A 21,396-nucleotide genomic window follows, 5' to 3' on the forward strand; every position below is an offset into this window, starting at 1 on the left:
GGCAATACTGAGCCACCTTTTAACTGTGAGATACTTTAAAAAATTAGAGGAAAGCAGAAAATCAAATAAGCAAAGCAAATGTCTCTGGGTTGGGTCACGTCACCCCACTGTTTTCCTAGTTCACAAAAGCATCAGTAACAAACGAAGCTTTTGCAGCTGGTTCTGCATTTCTAGGTTTTGATTAATTGTCCAAGATGAACACTCTGCAGCTTTGCTTTCAGAAAGCAATCTGCTTCAAGTGCATTTTTTGAATGTATTTCACAACTAGATCAAGATATGCAAGATATCATTCATAAAAAAAAAAGAAAAAGAAAAAAAAACAACTCTGAAACAAAACAAAAACAACCAAGGTCCGCGTTCTATCTGTAGGAGTAACCATTAACTTCTGTGGCTGCATCACCTACACATTGCGAAAACACATAGCAAGAATACTAGTATTATACCCTTAGTTTCTAAGGTAAGATGACAAAGCTTAAAGTTATGTTTTCTTACTTTTTTTTAAAGAAAAAAATGGAAGTAGGTAACAAATTGCATGCAGAAGTGAGTTTTCTTTAAGAAAAAATAGTGTTGAGATGCTAAGAATTTCAAACATCAATTTTGACTGAATAGTAAATTTGGGCTGGGGGTTCGAATCTAGGATTTTTAATCTGTCAAACTGGTTGTAGAAATCCTATGATTGACATAAAAATAATCCATTGATCAATCTCATAAATTTTTTCTAGAATTTAGTTGTTGACAAACAAATTTGAGGATGGGATGGGAGAGAATGAAAACATGGAAAAGTTTGCTCAATTTTATCATTTTTTCAAGAGTATATAGATCTAGCAAGGAAAGAATGCTCATGTTGTTAACCAAGACCTAGGAGAATCAAGAGTTAATTGCAAAGCTCAAGAAACTGAATTACTGAGTTCAATTACTCTTAGTCACAGTTTTCCATGAATGGAAAATCAGCTTAGATTTACTTTCTCCCAAAACTAAATAAAAATGATAGAACCTTTTGAAATCTTTATTGCTGCTTATGCAAAACAAATTATTTCCCCATTTGGGAAAAAGGAAAAGATCTTGATATTTGCTAAACACCAGAGTTTCTGAGCGCTAAAATGGATTGTATGACAGAATTATGAAATCAGAGCTTTTGAAAATCATTCTAATGACAAGAATTGAGTATCTAGCTCAGGAAAAAACTTGACTCCTTGGCAAAGTATACATAAAGTTAGGTTGATTGGCAAAATGGGGAAAGGAGTTTTTATTCAGTGTATTTGGGGGTCAGGGAGAAAATAAGAGTATGTATTGCTACAGAATGTGTAGTATAAGAAATTATTTTTACCCCTGTGAGAAAAGGGTTGTTTGTGTTTTGTATTTCTCTCTTTCCCATCCCCCCAATTAAATCAGTGCAAAAAGACTGAAAATTGATAGTGGTGTTTCTTTGTCTTTCTGTTCTTTCAAACAAACAAAACAACAAAAAAAGCAATTGATTCCAATTGATGGAAAAAAGTATATAGAAGTCTGTCTGTCTGTCTGTCTCTGTAATTTTATTATATCTACCCCTATCCTTAGGTCCTGATGAGAACTGTTGGTGACTCATTCCTGTGGTCTAATTCTGCCTTTTTTAAGAAAAATTTAAATGATGAGCATAATGATGAGCAAGCTGAATTGCTTCCTACCTTAGGTAAAAGGACTTCTATTTATTCAGGGTCAAGAAATATAAAAGAAAATATCCCCACCCATAGAGAGGAGGGTTTATGGGAAGACATTGACAAGGATGAGTTTTGTGAACTTCATGGTTGGAAGGAATGCTCACATATCTGTCAAATACAAATTGTTTCCAATTGTGTTGGTCTTAAAATATGAGGAAACTAATTATGTTGAGCATGTTGCTGCTAGTGTATTTCCCCAAACAGAAGTAAATATTTAATACATAGTGACTTTGAGAACTCTCAGCTCACATACTAAGTACCTTGGCCAGGGCAGAGGGGACAGATGGAAGGCAAAACACATTAGCATCCTCCCAGATTAAAGGAAAGAATTACACTCTTTAATGGTAACTCACATATGTATAGTGTTTTAAGTTTTGCTAAATACTTCCTCTAAAAGAGTCTTTGAGCTTGGATAGGGTAAGACTATCTTTATTTTGCAGATAATGAAAGTGGGGCCCTGAGAAGTGAGGCAATGACTTGCTCTTAACCAAATAGCTGAGGTAGGTATTAAACCCAAGACTTTTTCCTCCAAGGCCAGCAAAAGTCTTAAAACTTGAAATCTGTCTTTCAAATACCTCACAATTGTTTATAATAGTAATGATGATGATAATAATTATCATTTATATAGTAACATACACTTTGCTGAATGCTTTGCAAGCAACATATTATTTGATCTTCACAACAATCCTGGGATACAGGTGCCATTGTTATCTTCATTTTCCTGTTGAGGAAACTGAGGGCAAACTAGTGTGATTTACTCAGTCACAGACTGCTAAATGTTTGAGTTTGGATTTAAATTGAAATTTTCCTGACTCCAAGCCCAGCACTCTAACCACTGAACCACCTAGCTGTCCCTACATAACCAATTGGCATAGCCAATTATAATTTAAAGTCTTCCCTCATACCTCTTCTTCTTTGTCTTTCCCAGGCCTCCCATTCTTATCCCCATTTGCTATGTGATATTACTGGTAACAATTTCCCCTACTTCCCTTCTTATCTCACCCCCATTAGTGGAGGTATACTATTTCCAGCAATTTTGAAATTAGGAAGAAGACTGCAAATTTTTTCCTGTTTTAAAATTGAAATTTTTCTTTTAGAAAAACAAAATATATGCAGTTCTGTAAAAGCAGAAAGTACTCTTGGCAAATCTCATATCCTTGTCATTTTAAGAATATTCAAATGGATTATGTATAACTTCATTTGCTTATGAAATTAATGTTTGTTATATTACACATTTAAAATGTAGTTCAGAATGTAAAGTATAATAACAAGCTCATTTAAATTTTGATGACAAGAAGTTTGGATAAACTTCTTCTTGGATCTCAAGGTCAGGAGGACCTTGAAAAAGTTCAAGAAATATTTTTTTTTACCTATTTTTACATCAAAAGTCAACAAAAAGCCCCTAATCAAAGGAAGCCTTTCCTTAAAAAAAAAATAAAAAAAATAGTAATGCCCCCTAGAGGCAGAAATGAAATTTGCTTCTATTAGTACTCTGTCCTCAGCATGTGAGAATTATATCACATACTAAGATGATATTTTTAGATAAAATATCTGTTCATGGAAATAATTTCTGGAAGTTAAGGGCTAGGAGATGATACGTTATCATTGTGCAGCAAACATTTTATTATTCACACAAATCATTATAAAACTTCTCTATTTTTGGAAATGAAAGTAAAATATTATCATTAAATACTTTATCTCATGGTTTATTTCTTTTCCTCCCTCCCAGACTTTTACATCTCTACTTTGACTTATGCCTTCTTTTACCTCCCTTTTCAGCATCCATTGGCTATAACCATATTTCAGAGACAAAAGTACAACGTGCTAAGTTTCTACATATTTTTACTGTCAAATAAGAAACTAAAAATTTACTTTGGTAATTTCTATTTAAGATTTTTACTCATAATAGCCTTCTATTTTGTGACCATGATTATTATTTCTCTTTTATCTTAAAGGAGAGTTACTTAAATGGCTAAATGTCTCATAAGAGGTCAAACAGTACTCCACATTGTAAAGGCAAAAAACTTCATTTTTTTCTGTCTCAAATAGATATATAGCCAAAACAGAGTGGGTCAAGCATGGAGCCAAACCTCTTAATTTGTAGTTGAAAGATTTAATTAAAGTATAATATGACCTTTTTAGCTAAAATATGGATATATCAGATTATATAAAATTCATTCCAATTGAAATTTATTTTGATTAAAGTTTTTGCTAAAATATCTATGAAAAAGAAAGACTCTGTTTGGTGATGCAAAGACCCAGTCAGTACCTACCTCAGTGGTTAGTTGTTTGTCACGTCTGACTCTTCATGATCCATTTTGGAATTTTCTTGGTAGAGATATGAGAATAGTTTGCCACTTTCTTCTCAATTTCATTTTATAGATGAACAACTGAGGCAAACAGGGTTAAATGACTTGTCCAGGGTTATGCAGTAATAAGTGTCAAGACCAGATTTGAACTCATGAAGATGAATCTTCCTGATTCCAAGCCCAGTTCTCTATCTGCCTCCTCGTGCGTAGTCAAATAAAAGGGGATAAGAAACACATAAAAATAAGCTTTCTTGGGCAGGAATTTTAATATAATTTTTTGTATCTCTAGGAGAAAAAAAAAAAAACAGAGCCTCCTAAATTTCTGCCACAAGAGGCAACTTTTTTGTTTTGTTTTTATGACCTGCTGACTGAAAAAAAATCCAAGGCCATTTGTACATTTCAAAAAATAATCAAGACAGTTCCAATTTTGACAAAGTCAGTAAATTTGGTTGAACAATTAATTTTTATCTGTCCCTGACACAATAATATAAAATGGTAAAGAAGTTAATGAAAAATAACTTTAGGTTTCTGTCTCCTTTAGCTCTTCTTTTTCCTCTTGCATTTTACATGTTGATAGTCCTCAAGATTTACTTTTGCGGCTTTTTCTCTAGACTGTCTTCCTTAGAGATGTATATCTCCTTAAATGGCTTCAGGCATTATCCCTACTCCAATATCTCTGCCTTTAACTCTATCAGTTTTTTTTAATGATATTTGTAGCTATATAGCTTTCTACTAACTCTAACTCAACATATTTGAGACTGAATTTCTTATGTTATTCCCCAAAACTGATTTACCTTTTAATGGCTCCATCATTCTCTGCTTCTGAAATTTAAAATCTGATTCAAGTCTGACACCTCATTTACTCTTGCCATAAATCCAAATGGTCACTAAATTCTGTCAATTTTTGTTTTGAGATACATTTTATTGATTTTTAAATTTATAATCATTTCTACCAACTTTAAGACCTTTAATCAATTTAATTAGTCTCCTTTCTAACTATTGCAATAATTTTCAATTCAGTGTCTAGTTTCTCCTCTTTTCAATTCATCTTGTACACAATTGCTGCATTAATCTCTTCAAAGTACTGATTATGTTGTTACTCATCAGCTCAAAGACCTTCAATGACTCTGCCACTGAATACTGATAAAAGTTAAGCTGTTAGCCCATCAGGGAAGCCCTGAGTTGGCTTTCCTTTCTTCCTAAATACCTTGTGGATCTTCATGTCACCCTCTTACATCCCTTCAGGTTTGACTTTAAGATTGATTTATCAATTATGTATGTTAAGAAATATAGTTAAACTTGTATTCTGTGTTTTGTGAATAGCAGTGGATTCAATAAAACTATTAAAATGGGTTTCGAATATCCTCATTATTTCTTTTTATAACCAGAGGGCATTTGCTGAATTGAATGAACATTAATTCATTAAATGTCTACCACATGTGAAATATTATTTTTAACTTGGAAGACATACAAAACTTAGAACCATAGATCTTGTCTGTCTGAGTGCACAGAAGTCAATTATGGCCTAATGGGGGCTATAGCATGTATTCAGAAAACTAATATAGAAATACACATAAGTGTATGTAAAAGAATTAACCAAAGTTATTATTGACTGTGGTGATGAGGAGAGAAAGTGATAGAATTTATGGAAAATTTTCCTGAGTCATCCTTCGAGGTGGGTTTTCAAGGGTAGGAAGGAATTCCATAAGTGGCAAGCAAAGGATGTATAAGGAGTATTGTGAATTTGATAAACACAGGATTAGTGATAGAGCTTGTTTGAAACATAAAGTTCATGGAGGAAAGTGGTATAAGGCAATATTAAAAAGTTAGAATAGTGTCAGATTATGAAAAGCTTTGAATTCTGAGGTAAGTGAACTCTACTGGGCAAAATTTAAAGTATTGAACAGTTCTGAGCAGCTAAATGAAAGCTTATATGTTTAAGGTTAGGACTGTAACTCTGTGAAGGATTGATTGAGAAAGCAGAGAATGACAGTGGAAAGTCTTTTTTGGTGGCAATTGGAATACTCTGGGAGATAATAAGGGCAGTGGTAGTTGATTAAAAACTTGATGTTATCTCTTTGACTTTCACATCATCTTCAATCATAGGGGATGACAATTTGCTGACAGAAATGGTGAAGGTAGAAAGAAATTAAGGTTATGCAGGAAAGTAAAGGTCATTTGGGGGTATGTTGCACTTGATGTGCTGGTGAGATATGAAGATAGAGATGTCAGTTGGAAGTTGCAGGTATAGATCTTAAATTCAGGAAAGACTTTATAATCAGAGATATAGATCTATGGATCATCCTTTTTTGAGTTGTTTTTAATTTTATCTTTAATAGATTTTCATTTTTTAAAGATATGCAAAGATAGATTTAACATACACCTTTGCAAAACCTTGTGTTCCAAATTTTTCTCCTTCTCTTTTTCACTCTCCCCTCCCCTACACAGAAAGCAAAGCAGCAATCTTCTAAACATATTTACATATTTGTCATGGTGCACTAGAAAAATCTAGTCAAAAGAGGAGAAAACATGAAAGAGAAAAAATCCAAGTAAACAAGCAACAATAAAAAGGTGAAAATACTATTCTTTGATCCACATTCAATCCCCATAGTTCTCTCTCTGGATGCACATGGCTCTTTCCATCACATATATGTTGGAATTGCCTTAAATTCACCTCATTATTGAAAAGAGCCAAGTTATAAATCATCCTTAAAGAATTCAGTTGGATCGATAGTAATAAATAAGATTAGTAGGGAAGAGAAGAAAGAAAAGGAAGGGGGAAATGAAAAATCTTTGGGAAATAGATATGAAGGGCAGAAAGAATTTATGAAAAACCTACTATATGCTAGGCACTGTACTAAGCACTTCCTAAATATTTTTCCATGTGATCCCCACAACAATGTTGGGAGGCAAATAATTTTTTGTTATCTCCATCTTATAATTGAAGAAGTTGAGGCATGCTGTTAAGTTAAATGACTTATCCAGAGTCACAAAGCTAGTAAGGGTCAGGGATTAGATTGCTCAATTTTCTGAGTTACCTAGGAAAGGATAGAGATGACAGTAACCCATTTCATTGTGTTTTAGAAGTCAAGAAATGAGTAATTAACATTATTGAATGCTAGAGAAATAAAAAAACAAAACAAACAGATAAGTATACTGCCTTGGAAGGCAGAGCTTAGACCTTCCTAGATTTTATAATGAGGCTAATTTAGGGGTGTTATAAAGAAAGACTTCCTAATAATAAGAACTGCCAAAATGAGTAAATCAAGAGTATTCTCTGATTTGCTCAGTTTATTCAGCATCAGTTCGCGTAAGTTTTGTCAGATTTTCCTGAAATCTGCCTGCTCATCATTTCTTATAGCACAATAGTATTCTATTACATTCATATTCTACAGTTTGTCAGCCATTCCTCCATTTGATGGATATTCCTTCAATTTTCAATTCTTTGCTCCCCCCCAAAAAAATACTTTTGTATGTGTATGTCCTTTTCCCTTTTTTGGGATACAGATATAGGAGTGGTATTAACTGGTCAATGGGAATGTGAAATTTTAGGGAATGCACAGTTTTATAGCCCATTGGGCATAGTTCTAAATTGTTCTCTGGAATGATTAGATCAGTTCTCAACTTCACTAACAATGCAGTTATGTCCCAATTTTCCCAATCTTCCCCAAAGTTTATCATTTTCGTTTTCTGTCATATTAGCCAATTTGAAGGTGTGATGGGGTACATAGAGTTGTTTAAATTTACATTTCTCTAATCAATAGTGATTTAGAGCATTTTTATATGATCATAAATGACTAATTTTATGTAAAAACTGCCCATTAATATCCTTTGACTACTATCAATTGGGGAAGAATATATATTCTGATAAATTCAACTCATTTCTCTCTATATATGAGAAATGAAACTTAAACAGAAATGCTTTATGGAAAAATGTTTCCCATCTTTTTGCTTTTATTCTAATCTTGGTTGCACTGTTTTTATTTTTGCGAAACCTTCTTTAATCTAATATAATACAAATTTTCTAATTTGCATTTCACAATGTTCACTATTTCTTGTTTGGTCATACATTCTTCTCTTCTCCATTGAACTGACAGGTAAACTATTTGCTCCTCTAATTTGCTTCTATTATCACCATTTATGTCTAAATCATGTAACCATCTTGATCTTCTCTTTTTATCTATTTGAGATGTTTATCTATTGCTAGTTTCTGCCATTCTATTTTCCTTTTTTTTTCCCCCAGGAAGTTTTGTCAAATAGTGAGTTCTTATCCCAGAAGCTAAAGTCTTTGGGTTCATCAAACAGACCTTACTATAACTGACAACTGTGTCTTATGAACCCAATCTATTCCACTGATCCAGAACTCTATTTCTTAGCAGTACCAAATAGTTTTGATGATTGCTGCTTTGTAATATAATTTTGGGTCTTATAGGGGTAGGTCACCTTTATTTGTATTTTTTCTTTCATTAATTCCCTTCATGTTCTTGATTTTTTGTTTTCTAGATGAATTTTGTTGTTATTTTTTTAGGTCTATAAAATAATTTTTGGTAGTTTGAGATGTGGCATTAAATAAATAAATTGATTTAGATAAAATTGTCATTTTTATTATTTGTTATATTGGCTCAATCTATTCATGAGCAATTTATATTTTTTCCAATTGTTTAGCTCTGACTGTGTGTGTGTGTGTGTGAAAAGTGTTTTTAATGAGTTTGCTTGGCAACTAGATTCCTAAATATTTTATGGTGTCTACAATTATTTTTAAATGGAAATTTTCTATCTCTTCTTTGTTGGTAATATAGCCAAGTGCTGATGATTTGTATGAGTTTATTAAAGTTGTTCCTTATTTAACTATTTTAGTTGATTATCTAGGATTTTCTAAGTATTCCATTGTCTCATCTGGAAAGAGTGAATTTCGTTTTCTCATTGTTTATTTTAATTCCTTCAATTTCTTTTTCTCCTCTTGTTGGCACAGCTAACATTTCTAGTATAATATTGAATAATGTTTGTAATAATGGGCATCCTTTTCCTTTTGGATTATCACATTCCAAGCCCTCTGATTCTTTAATGTAGAAATTGATAAATCCAGTGCAATCCTGACTGTGGCTCCTTAATATTTGAATTGTTTCATTTTGACTACTTGCATTATTTTCTCCCTGACCTCATAGTTTTGTAATTTGACTGTAAAATATTCCTGGGAGTTTTCATCTTGTGATTTGTCTCAGCAAGTGATTTGTGAATTCTTTCAATGACTAGTAAGATATCAGAATAGTTTTCCTTGACTTTTTTTTTTTTGAAACATGCTGTCCAGGCTCTTTTTTTTATCATACATTTAAGGTAGTCAAATAATTTAAAATTATTTCTCCTGATTCTATTTTTCAGGTCAGTTGTTATCTTGGGCTGGAAAATTGTTTCATTTTTTTCCCCATTTCCCCTTTTTTTCCCCACTCTTTTTTTTCTTTTTTTAATGGATTCCGTCACTCCAGGATTCTTTTAGAGACTTACTTTAATGTTACTTCCAAAGGAAACTGGGGAGAGCTTGAGCAACACTATAGGTTGTTGGGGTTTGTTTTGTTTTTTGTCATCTTAGCTTTGCCCACCCTGACCTTTGTTTTCAAATCACAGGTAATTTTATAAATTATATTTAAGTGAGGCAGAGTTGCGCAAAGTCATCATCCTCTTTCTTCATGAGTCATGGAATTTCAGGGGCAGGACAAGTTAGGCAATAGCCCAAGATGCGGTGAATAACCTTGGTGTCTTTGATGTCTGACCAAGCTCAAAGCATTCTACAGTGTTTGCTTCAGCTGTCTTCATGTTCTTTATATGAAATTATCCTAATACGTTCATTTTTGCCAGAGGAAGTACTTAATAAATGCTTAATTGTCTTTAAAAATTGATCCTTTAATTTGTATATACCAACTGTAACTAAACAAGTATGAAAAAATAAGAAAAAAATCCCTTAAAACTTCATAGAAATGAAATCTTAAGAAATGGAAGAACATGATTTAGTGCATAGAAAAGAGAACCAGGTGTTAGAATGATTTGCTTATAGCCCTGACTTTGCCAACTAACTAGCCAGTTGACTTATATTGGCTTGTTTCCTCAACTATAAAATGAGGGTGTTGTACTAGATTATCTCTAAGATCCCTTCCATCCCTAAAGTGCTAAGATTGCAATGCATGGAAAAACATTTAAAACATATTCTAAGAAAAAAGATGGCTTTTGCTTTTTTTTTTTCAAGAGACTGAAATAAGGCTAGTAATTTTTGGTGGAGAGCTTGTGGTCCGAGACTGAAGGTGGCTTTTGTAAACACTCACTGTGTTGTGCATCAGTATCTGAGGCATTCCTGGAAATTTCACTGGTCTTAGCTGTTTGAGAAATTGGAAGGAGAGGGAGAGGGAGAGGGAGGGAAGGAGGAAGGGAGGGAGGGAGAGAGGGAAGAGAGAAGGAGAAGGAGGGGGAGAGGGAGGGAAGAAAGGAGAGAAGGAAGAAAGGAGGGAGGGAAAGGGAAATTTTAGGCCCTTTGCTATGAAATTGGCAATAAAAGGAGTACTTAGCTGTCAGGAGAGATCAGATGGGATGTTAGTCTCACCATTATAGTTATCTTTTACTGTTTCCTTGTAGGATTGGGTTTTTTTAGTCAGAAAATGGGATTTCATTGGAAAAGGGAATACCAAATGAGAATATACTCTTAATGAAAAAAATAAAAGGAAAATCATCTTTTTTTTAACTTAAGGCTTAGAATTATATTGAAAAGCTAAGAGACTTAAAAGCAAGACTTGAAAACATTTCTTCTTTTTTAAACTGGTTCTCTACAAATTACTCTGTGCTGCCTCTTTCCCTGTAGAAGTAAAAACACTTAGAAAACCTTAGTAACAAAGCACTTTACATCAATTATTAAAACAGACATCTAAGTGGCATAATTTACAGAACTCTGGACCTGAAGTCAAGAACTCTAAAATTCAAATACAGCCTCAGACACTTACTATCTGTGTAGGATCTTAAGCAAGTCACTTATTCACTGTCTACTTTAGTTTCCTTACCTCTATATTGGGCAACTAAGTGCTACAATGGAGAGAGAGAGCTGGATCTGAAATCAGGAATATTCATTTTTTTCAGTTCAAATCTGATCTCAGACATGTACTAGTAGCTGTATGAACCTGGGAATTTAACTCTGCTAACCTCAGTTTCCTTGTCTATAAAAATGAACTGAGAAGGAAATGACAAATTATTTTAATATCTTTACCAAGAAAACCCCAAATAGGAAAAAACAAATAGTAATGCCTTTTAGATTTGTAATGAAGAATCACATGAGATGATAGTTGTAAAATGTTTAGCACAATGTCTGGCACATAGTAGGAGTTAGTAAATGCTTTTCCCTCAACCTCCCCATTGATCCTCAAAGAGAGTTGGGCTTATTTTAAAAACAATCCTCCTTCTCATTCTGCAGCTACCTCCACTCTATTGCAAAATTACATTTTATTTTCAGTTATTCCTTCTACATTATGATTTTCCCATCATAGTTTCGACATGTTGCAGATCACCATAAGAAATTTAATGGGAATTTTTGAGAGTTTTGTAGAAGCCTCACATGACACATAAATGCCAGTAGATGACACAGAAAAGGTTTAGAAATCCAGAAATATATAAAATACATATGTAGTAGTTTATAATGTCAACATAGTTTATCTTTCAATACCATAATAATTCTGATACCAAAGGAAGGCTAACACATTTTACACTGATTTTTTAGATGGTGAGGGCACTGTACTGCTAACCCTGAAATGTGGAAGGAATAATTGTATTTTATATTTTGTTCCATGTCCACATATCGTTTCACTATTAGAATGTAAACTGATGTCAGGGGCTGTTTCATTGCTGTCTTTTGAAACCCAAGTGCCTCACACAGCGGCTAGTACATAGCAGGTGTAGAAGAAATGGTTGCTCAGTTATTCTAAGATTTAAAAAAATTGGTAAACTAAGTAAGTTGTATAGGGAAACCCTAAATTCATTGGATATTTTATTTCTCAAAGGAATAAGCAGCTTTTCACAACTATCTATTATGCTGAGAGGAAGCCATATTCTTTCTGCCATATTCTGAATCCATTGAGTCACTAATTATACCCAAGTGAACTGAGAAGACCCTATCTTGTTTCAGGCTCAGTTCTTCTACCCACAGCCTGAATAAACAAACAGGAAACCCTGTTCCCTTGAAACACACAAAGATGAGGGTTACCCTGACTCCTACAGCTGAGTTTCTGGCCAAGCTCAGACTTCCTTGCCACTGAGTTTAATTCAGAAGCATGTTCCTCTCCATGTCCACATCTCCCTGCCTCTGCTTTCCCTTCTATTATGCTCCATTCTCCCAGCATTAATCCCTTTTCATTACCTCAGTACACATAGCCTGTGTTGAATTCTTCATTCTCTGGATGTCTTTGTGCCAGGAAGCACTTTGCCCTATGTTCTAACTTGGGTGGGGCTGCCACTCTCCCTTTTGATTGTACCATCAGCAGGCAAGCATTTCTCCTGCTGTTGTGCAAGGATGGTCCCAAATGATTCCTTTACTCTAAAACTGCTCATAGAACCACTGATGCTATTAGCCAGAGTACTCCATCTCCTCCAAATCATTCATTTAACAGAAGCTTATACTATAAATTGTTTTGAGCTAGGGACTTGACATATGCTTTCATTGGGATATGGAACTTGCAGATGTGATAAAGATACCCTTTATCAGTGCAGTCTGGCATCTTTTCTTTAGCTTGTTTTAGAGAGGTATCCAGAAGATAAGGGGTTAAATAATACTCCCAGAGTCACATGAGTCATGGAAGGGAATCAAACCCTAATTTTCCTGGTTCCAAGGCTGGTTCTCTCTCCAATGCCATGCTGCATCTCAAAATAATTTAAATGTGCAAAAAATGTGTGTTGTCAATAATTCTGGGTAATGAAGTGTGACAATTCCCAAATCAGGCATATTTTATTCTGGAATGGAAAGAACATTATGAACACCTAGTGTTTGTATGCCATATGAAGCAGTTAGCTCCCTTCACCCACATTGGATTTTGTCCCAGCACCACAGTGTACCTTGATTGCAAACATCCTTCTTATGTGATGCTCCTGTCTCCATGATATGTCTACTATCTAAACCTTTACCATGTTCTCTATTTTCCCAGCTACCCACTTAGTCCCAGCCCTCACTACCCCCTGCTTGGATTATTGCAATAAAATCCTAACTTGCAACCTTGCCTCAAGTCTCTCTCCACTGAAGTTCTTCTAACTTACTCCTGCCAAAGTGATTTTCTTGACTAGATCATTTATTTTCAATCAATACATTTTGCTTCTGACATAAAAACTAACCTCTGTTGAACTTTTAAAGCCATTCACAATTTTATATCACCAGTTTCATTGGAGATATTTCTTCCTCTATTCTGCAATTCATCAACTGACCTTTTCTTTGTTGCTCACACATAGGATATTTTGTCTCTCATCTATGTCTTCACCCTGGAAATGTCCTCCATCTATAATGTATTTCTTTTTTTTAACCTCCATTTCATAGGATGTCTTTCTTCAAGATGCAACTCAAGTATCATCTTCTAAATCCCTAAATACCATTGTTTTACCCTCAAATACATTATATTTAGCTATGTTGTTAATAGTTAACTATGTCTATTTATAGTTATTCTAAATAGGCTTATAAATGTGCAAATTCTTCTCTTCCATTTGACTGTAAATTCCTTGCAAATAATTTTTCTCAGTCTTGTCATCTCCAATGTTTAGTACAGTATATGACACATAGTAGGCATTTAATAAATATGACTGATGGATAGTGGATGATTTGAACATGAAGAAGAAATGGCTATAGCAGCAAAGCTTTTCAATTCAGCAATTGATAAACATTTTTTTATGAGCAAGGGAGGCAGCTAGGTGGATCAGTGGATAGAACACTAGGCTCACTGGAATCAGGAAGACATGAGTTCAAATGTGATCTCAGATACTTACTAGCTGTGTATTTCTAGAAAAGTCACTTAATACGTTTGTCACAACCTCCAATTCTCCATTGGAGATAGAAATGGCAAACCAATATCTTTGGCAAGAAAACCCCATATGGGGTCATGACAAGTTGGATATAGCTGAACAAATGAACAACAACAACGACATTATGAGAAAGGCAGTATTTTAGATGTTAGCGAGGGAAAGACTGATAAAAATAGTACTTGTCTTCAAGGAATTCACATATATATATATGTAAACATAAGAAAATTCAAGATAATTTGGAGAGAAAATGCACAAACATTTAGAGTAAATCAGGAAAGTCTTCCTAAAGGAGGAACCACCAGAATTGAGTCTGAAGGAAAAATAATTTTAATAAATCAAGAATTTATTGATTAAGCATCTATTGGGTGTTAGGAACTTTGCTAGGTGCTGGGGATACAAGGAGAAAATGAAAAATATTCTTCTTTTTGAGGATTTTAGTTTTAAGGAGGAATAGAATGTATGTTAATAAATCAAATATCATTACAAAATAAATTTTGGGAGAGTGTTTGGGAAGGCCTTATGTAACATGTGACATTTGAGCTGAGTTTTTTTTTTTTTAATTATATATATATATATTTTATAATATTATCCCTTGTATTCATTTTTCCAAATTACCCCCCCTCCCTCTATTCCCTCCCCCCGACGACAGGCAATACCATACATTTTACATGTGTTACAATATAGTCTAGGTACAATACATGTGTGCGAATATCATTTTCTTGTTGCACAATAAACATTAGAATCCGAAGGTACATGCAACCTGGGCAGACAGATATTAGTGCTAACAATTTTCATTCCCCTCCCAGTGTTTCTTCTCTGGGTGCAGCTACCTCTGTCCATCATTGATCAACTGGAAGTGAGTTGGATCTTCTTTATGTTGAAGATTTCCACTTCCATCAGAATACATCCCCATACAGTATTGTTGTTGAAGTGTACAGTGATCTTCTGGTTCTGTTCATTTCACTCAGCATCAGTTGATTTAAGTCTCTCCAAGCCTCTCTATATTCCTCCTGCTGGTCATTTCTTACCGAGCAATAATATTCCATAACCTTCATATACCACAATTTACCCAACCATTCTCCAACTGATGGACATCCATTCATCTTCCAGTTTCTAGCTACAACAAAAAGAGCTGCCACAAACATTTTGGCACATATATGTCTCTTTCCGCTCTTTAGTATTTCTTTGGGATATAATCCCAGTAGTAGTGCTGCTGGGTCAAAGGGTATGCACAGTTTGATAACTTTTTGGGCATAATTCCAGATTGCTCTCCAGAATGGCTGGATTCTTTCACAACTCCACCAGCAATGTATCAGTGTCCCAATTTCCCCACATCCCCTCCAACATTCATCATTATATTTTCCTGTCATCTTAGCCAATCTGACAGGTGTGTAGTGGTATCTCAGAGTGGTCTTAATTTGCATTTCTCTGATCAGTAGTGATTTGGAACACTCTTTCATGTGAGTGGATATAGTTTCAATTTCTTCCTCTGAGAATTGTCTGTTCATATCCTTTGACCATTTATCAATTGGAGAATGGTTCGGTTTCTTATAAATTATGGTCAGTTCTCTATATATTTTGGAAATGAGACCTTTGTCAGAACCTTTGTTTTTAAAAATATTTTCCCAATTTGTTACTTCCCTTCTAATCTTGTTTGCATTAGTATTATTTGTACAGAAACTTTTTAGTTTGATGTAATCAAAATCTTCTATTTTGTGATCAATAATGATCTCTAGTTCTCCTCTGGTCATAAATTCCTTCCTCCTCCACAAGTCTGAGAGGTAGATTATCCTCTGTTCCTCTAATCTATTTATTATCTCCCTCTTTATGCCTAAATCATGGACCCATTTTGATCTTATCTTGGTATATGGTGTTAAGTGTGGATCCATATCTAATTTCTGCCATACTAATTTCCAGTTTTCCCAACAGTTTTTTCCGAATAATGAATTTTTATCCCTAATGTTGGAATCTTTGGGTTTGTCAAAGATTAGATTGCTATAGATGTACCCTTTTTTGTCCTTTGTATCTAATCTGTTCCACTGATCTACCGATCTATTTCTTAGCCAATACCAAATGGTTTTGGTGACTGCTGCTATATAATATAGCTTTAGATCAGGTACACTTAGACCACCTTCCTCTGAGTTTTTTTTTCATTAGTTCCCTTGCAATTCTTGACCTTTTATTCTTCCATATGAATTTTGTTGTTATTTTTTCTAGGTCATTAAAATAGTTTCTTGGGAGTCTGATTGGTATAGCACTAAATAAATAGATTAGTTTGGGGAGTATTGTCATCTTTATTATATTCGCTCGGCCTATCCAAGAGCACTGAATGTCTTTCCAATTATTTAAATCTGATTTTATTTTTGTGGCAAGTGTTTTGTAATTTTTCTCATATAATTCCTGACTTTTCTTTGGTAGATGGATTCCCAAATATTTTATACTCTCAACATTTGTTTGGAATGGAATTTCTCTTTGTATCTCTTGCTGTTGCATTTTGTTAGTGATATATAAAAATGCCGAGGATTTATGTGGATTTATTTTGTATCCTGCCACTTTGCTGAAATTTTGAATTATTTCTAGTAGCTTTTTAGCAGAGTCTTTGGGGTTCTCTAAGTATACCATCATGTCATCTGCAAAAAGTGATAGTTTAATTTCCTCATTTCCTACTCTAATTCCTTGAATCTCTTTCTCGGCTCTTATTGCCGAGGCTAGCGTTTCTAGTACTATATTGAATAGTAATGGTGATAGTGGGCAACCTTGTTTCACTCCTGATCTTACTGGGAAAGGTTGCAGTTTATTTCTATTGCATATTATGCTTACTGATGGTCTTAAATATATACTCCTGATTATTCTAAGGAATAATCCATTTATTCCTATACTCTCAAGAGTTTTTAGTAGGAATGGATGTTGGATTTTGTCAAATGCTTTTTCTGCATCTATTGAGATGATCATATGGTTCTTATTATGAGCTGAGTTTTTGAAAGAGACAATTTGTTTTCAGAGCTAGAAGTGAGGAGGGAGAACACTGAAGGTACAAGTTATATAGATTATACAAAGGCATGTAGATGGGAGATTGTCCAGTTTGTGGAACAGTTTTTCTGGTTCAACACACATATTTTGACAGTTATATCAGGAACTATTTTTACAAATAGAGAGCACCATGTTTAAACAATTCCATTAAAAGAGTTATGTTTTGAAGGTCTTAAATATATGCAAGCTGGAAGTGTTAAGGAAAGCAGGAGTATTTTAAGTGGCAAGGGAAAATCATAAGGGGATTTAAATTTTTCTTACATAATCCAGAATGCAGATAGTGTCTCTTCCCCTCAACAAATTATGTATACATTTTCTCTTTTTGCTTTGGTAATGTAGGTGCTATGCCCATTCATTTCTGATTAAGAGGTAGATCTCCTGCCATCTGTGCTGATGCCTCTGTTTTAATTAGTCTAGCTAGAAAATATTTTCAGTCTAGGGGATTACTTCTAGGTTAATTACAGTCCCTAACAACTTTTGAAGAAAAATGAAGTTAGTAACATCTCAAATTTGATTCCAAAATCACAATCTGAACTCTTGATGCCAGTTCTAATTCTCTGTCACCTGTGCTGCTGAATCCCTTGGTCTTAAAGTGAGTATGTAGATATGGGCTAAAGAGACCCACAGTATGGTCTCAAAAGCTTTCCAAGAGATGAGTTCCTCCCATGACAAAGGGCAGGCTGCATGGAGCAGAGACGGTATTTTTAATTGGTTAAAAAAAAACTGTAGAGATACAAAGGTAAGAACAAGTAAGACATGGCTTTTTTACTTTGTTTTATGGCAAGTCAGTAGTTCTACTCAACAATCCTTCAGATGCATCTGAAAAAAATACAATACTATAATGCATTGTAGGGTTAAATCACCTTTTTAAAAGTTAATACTTACTTTACTCGACTGTAGAGAGGGAACAAAGCATATAGCGGAGCATGATCTTAGAGAACTGAGGTTCAAGACCCAGTTTGGTGAGACTCTGGATAAGCTCCTGAACATTTGAGCCTCAGTTTTCTCATCTTTAATTTGGGCCTATATTCTGATACTTCACTAGGACTATGATTTCATTAATGTGGCTGTTCCTAAGAGTATAGTCATTGTAAATTTATGGAAAAGACCTTTGATTTGGGAATAAACCTACTTCAGATACTGAACTTTTCTGTGCTTATTCTTCATCTGTGACATGAGGGAGTTTGATTCAATGATCTTTTAAAGGTCTCTTCAGATCTAAATCTATGATTCTGCTGAATATCTCTATTTATTATTCTGTGCAACTCAACCTAAGTTCTGGTAAAAGTCTTACATAGGAGAGGTTCACCCAACATTCTGGACCCACTTTTCAGCTTTGAAACTAGAGACACAGTAATATGAAAGGAAAGTCTTTTGTAAATCTTAAAATACTCTGTAAAATATAGATTACTATTAACTTCTAAATTTCCTTTTCCTTCTCTATAAACAGTATAATAATACATGTGCCATTTATTTCCTCTTCTTACAGCTCTGGTGAGAATTGTGCTTCATAATCTTTAAGATTTTTTTTTAATTTAAAGAATGTTTAAATCTGATTTACTATTGTCTCCAGGTCAGAGCAATAAAGGAGCATTATATATTTTTGTTCATTTCTCTCGAAGATAGAGGGACCCTCAAACTTAATTCACCTCAAGGGAATTAAAACCAGGTTCTTATTAGATATCTTTCTCCCAAGGATTAGAAATAAGGGCAATAACTCATATTTATGCAATACTTTAAGGATTCTTCATCCCCATTTTTGAGATGGAAAACAGGGTCAGAGAACAGTCAGCAAAAAGAAAAAGTTAAAAAAATTATAGGGACTTAATCCAAACTCCCAAAGGACAGTTATAAAAAATGAAGCCTAAATTTATATTTAAGAATGGTTAAGGCATAGATTATATTAGATTATAGGTACTACTCCAATATGTAGAAAGTGCAATATGAAGACATTAAAATAAATATGTGTGGATTCTTAGCCAACACATCAGTTTGGGGATTTAGACTTAGATTTAGCATATCACATTTAGAATATCATATCCCCAAAATTGTAATCACACATAAACTTCTGAATTCCAATGATTCTGCCTCCATTTGTCAATAAAGGCAAGGTTATAAGACCCCAATTACAAAGTTCGGAAGCTGTCAACAAAATCTGATTAATAACTACTATTTAATTGTTAAAGACCTAGGCAATCTTTCTTGATTTATGCATGAAGTGATTGCCCTGTAGAAAATTCAGGTCTAAAAATAGAAAAAAATTAATCTACCCAAATGATTCCTTGAGGCACCAAGGCAGTGACCTTAAAAGAAAATTGCAGTTGGGTATGCCCTCATTTACTATTAAATCAGTAGGTTGGTTGTTACTTTATCACACATGAATGGGTTTCTGTTTTACTTGGTACTTTGAGGAATATAATTCATTTGATTCTTCAATGTATTCAGAAACCTGGTCAATATTAATCTATGAGAGAAGTTCCTTGGTGGCTTGAGAGGGAGAGAAGGGTTGGAATATTCATGCCCCAGTTTTCAAAATCTATGTTCCTTCCAAGTAAGTAAGTTGGATTTCAAATGCATCACTCATATTCTTATATAATAATAAAAAACAAATAGCTGTCTAGGATTAAATTATTTGGGAGATCACATGTGTATATTGTGTGAATGAGACAGTACAGTGGAAGGAAACTGAGTAGAATTTAGGAGAACTGAGATTTGGAAATTCATTTTGAGTCTCTCATTTTCTATTTTCTGGCTTTGGACAAATTAATGAACATCTTAGGACATTCATTTCCTCATCTGTAAAAAGATTACTTCCAAAATCTAACATGATGCCTCATATGTAGTAAGTGCTTAATGAATGCTTATTAATTGACTTGCTATAAGATATGCAAAGCCTCTTCCAGATAAACTCTAAGTGTAAATTTTCTCATATTGTGATCCATGTATCAGAAAAAAACAATGTTTTTATTTTATGTTGTGTTGGACTTTTAAAATGGGTACTTTTTTCATCTAGTAAAGATATTGTGAATTCTAATCATGCAACATGGGGGTAGTAGGTACAAAAGTAGATACATACTGGGCTTGGAATCAAGAAGAATAATCTTAATGAGTTCAAATCTGGATCTTGACATTTATTATTTGCGTGATCCTGGGCAAACCTTTTAACTCAGTTGCTCATCTATAAAATGAACTAGAGAAGGAAATAACAAACTACTTCAGCAACTTTGCTTAGAAAACAATGGGGTCAAGAAGGCAGAAATGCCTGAAAATGATTGAACAGACATGTAGGTAACATGTATCAGGCATTGAAAGCTCAAAGATTTTGTAGAGATGTTCTCGTCCAACCTCACATTTTGCAGATGTAGAAATTGAGAACCGGTTAAGGTTAAATAATTTGCCCAGTTATTACCACACAGGTGTTAAGTAACAGTGTCAGAGTATGGCTCAGATTGTAAATCTAGAAATCTTCACTGTACCACATGGCTTCTCAATGGTTTTAAGGAATCTAGTCCATATGATCAGAGAAGTACTCATAAAGTGTCTCCTCTGGGAAAAGAATAGAGAAAGCAAGTAAAGTTAACTTTCGACAAATTTGGAAGAAAAGCAAAAAACAAAAACAGAAGTTGATTTCATTTGTCTTCCCTACCTTTTTGTTAGGTGCTTTTTCTCTTGGTGTCCTTCCCTCTAAGTATTCAATATTAGATTTTTAGAAGCCCAGCCTCTTGCTCTATCCTTATCTACCTTTCTGACTTTTTTCTACCATTAAGATCAGGAGAATGCATGGACTATGACTGAGAATCCTGGAAATATTTCCCTTATCCCTTAAGGTATTTCTGGAAGAGATCCTAAGTGACCACATTCAATACAAATCATTCAGACTCCTAGAATCATGATGATCAGATCTTGCATCCTCCAAAAAGTCCTGAGTTGTGGTGGATGAGATCTGTGAGGATCTCTGTTTCAAGCCATTAATTTTGTGGAGTTTGGTCCCTGAGCATGCTTGGAGAGAGCTGCTGCTTCTGCTGAGCTCTTCATTTGAAGTTATGACTGGTGAGTCTTTGAGTGGTTGGGGACTGGGGATGAAGGGAAGTGACTGGATCAGATCCCATAACTCCTTTGGTAGAATTTAAATTCTTTAGGGGCAGAATTTTTGTTTTTCATTTTGTCTCCATTTCATTATATTTCATTACATTTATTATACAGTACTTTCTTTAAAAAGTTTACTATATTGAATTAGATTTCTATTCTTATGCTTTCAAATATAGATTGAATAATCATGAAATGATTCCTATTAGATTCCATACAAATTTATGCTAACTTCAACCATCCCC

General features: G+C 34.1%; 1 protein-coding gene across 1 annotated transcript in view; it reads left to right on the forward strand.

The window, feature by feature from the left end:
- The first annotated feature begins 838 nt into the window (after nucleotides 1-838).
- UNC13C (unc-13 homolog C) overlaps nucleotides 839-21,396 on the forward strand; it is a 744,253-nt gene continuing 723,695 nt past the window's right edge. Inside the window, exon 1 of the mRNA XM_074294550.1 lies at nucleotides 839-1,669. The gene's annotated coding sequence lies outside the window, so the exon portion shown is untranslated. The remainder of the gene's footprint in view (nucleotides 1,670-21,396) is intronic.

This window comes from Sminthopsis crassicaudata, chromosome 2, assembly GCF_048593235.1.
Source record: "Sminthopsis crassicaudata isolate SCR6 chromosome 2, ASM4859323v1, whole genome shotgun sequence".
NCBI classification, from domain to species: Eukaryota; Metazoa; Chordata; class Mammalia; order Dasyuromorphia; family Dasyuridae; genus Sminthopsis; species Sminthopsis crassicaudata.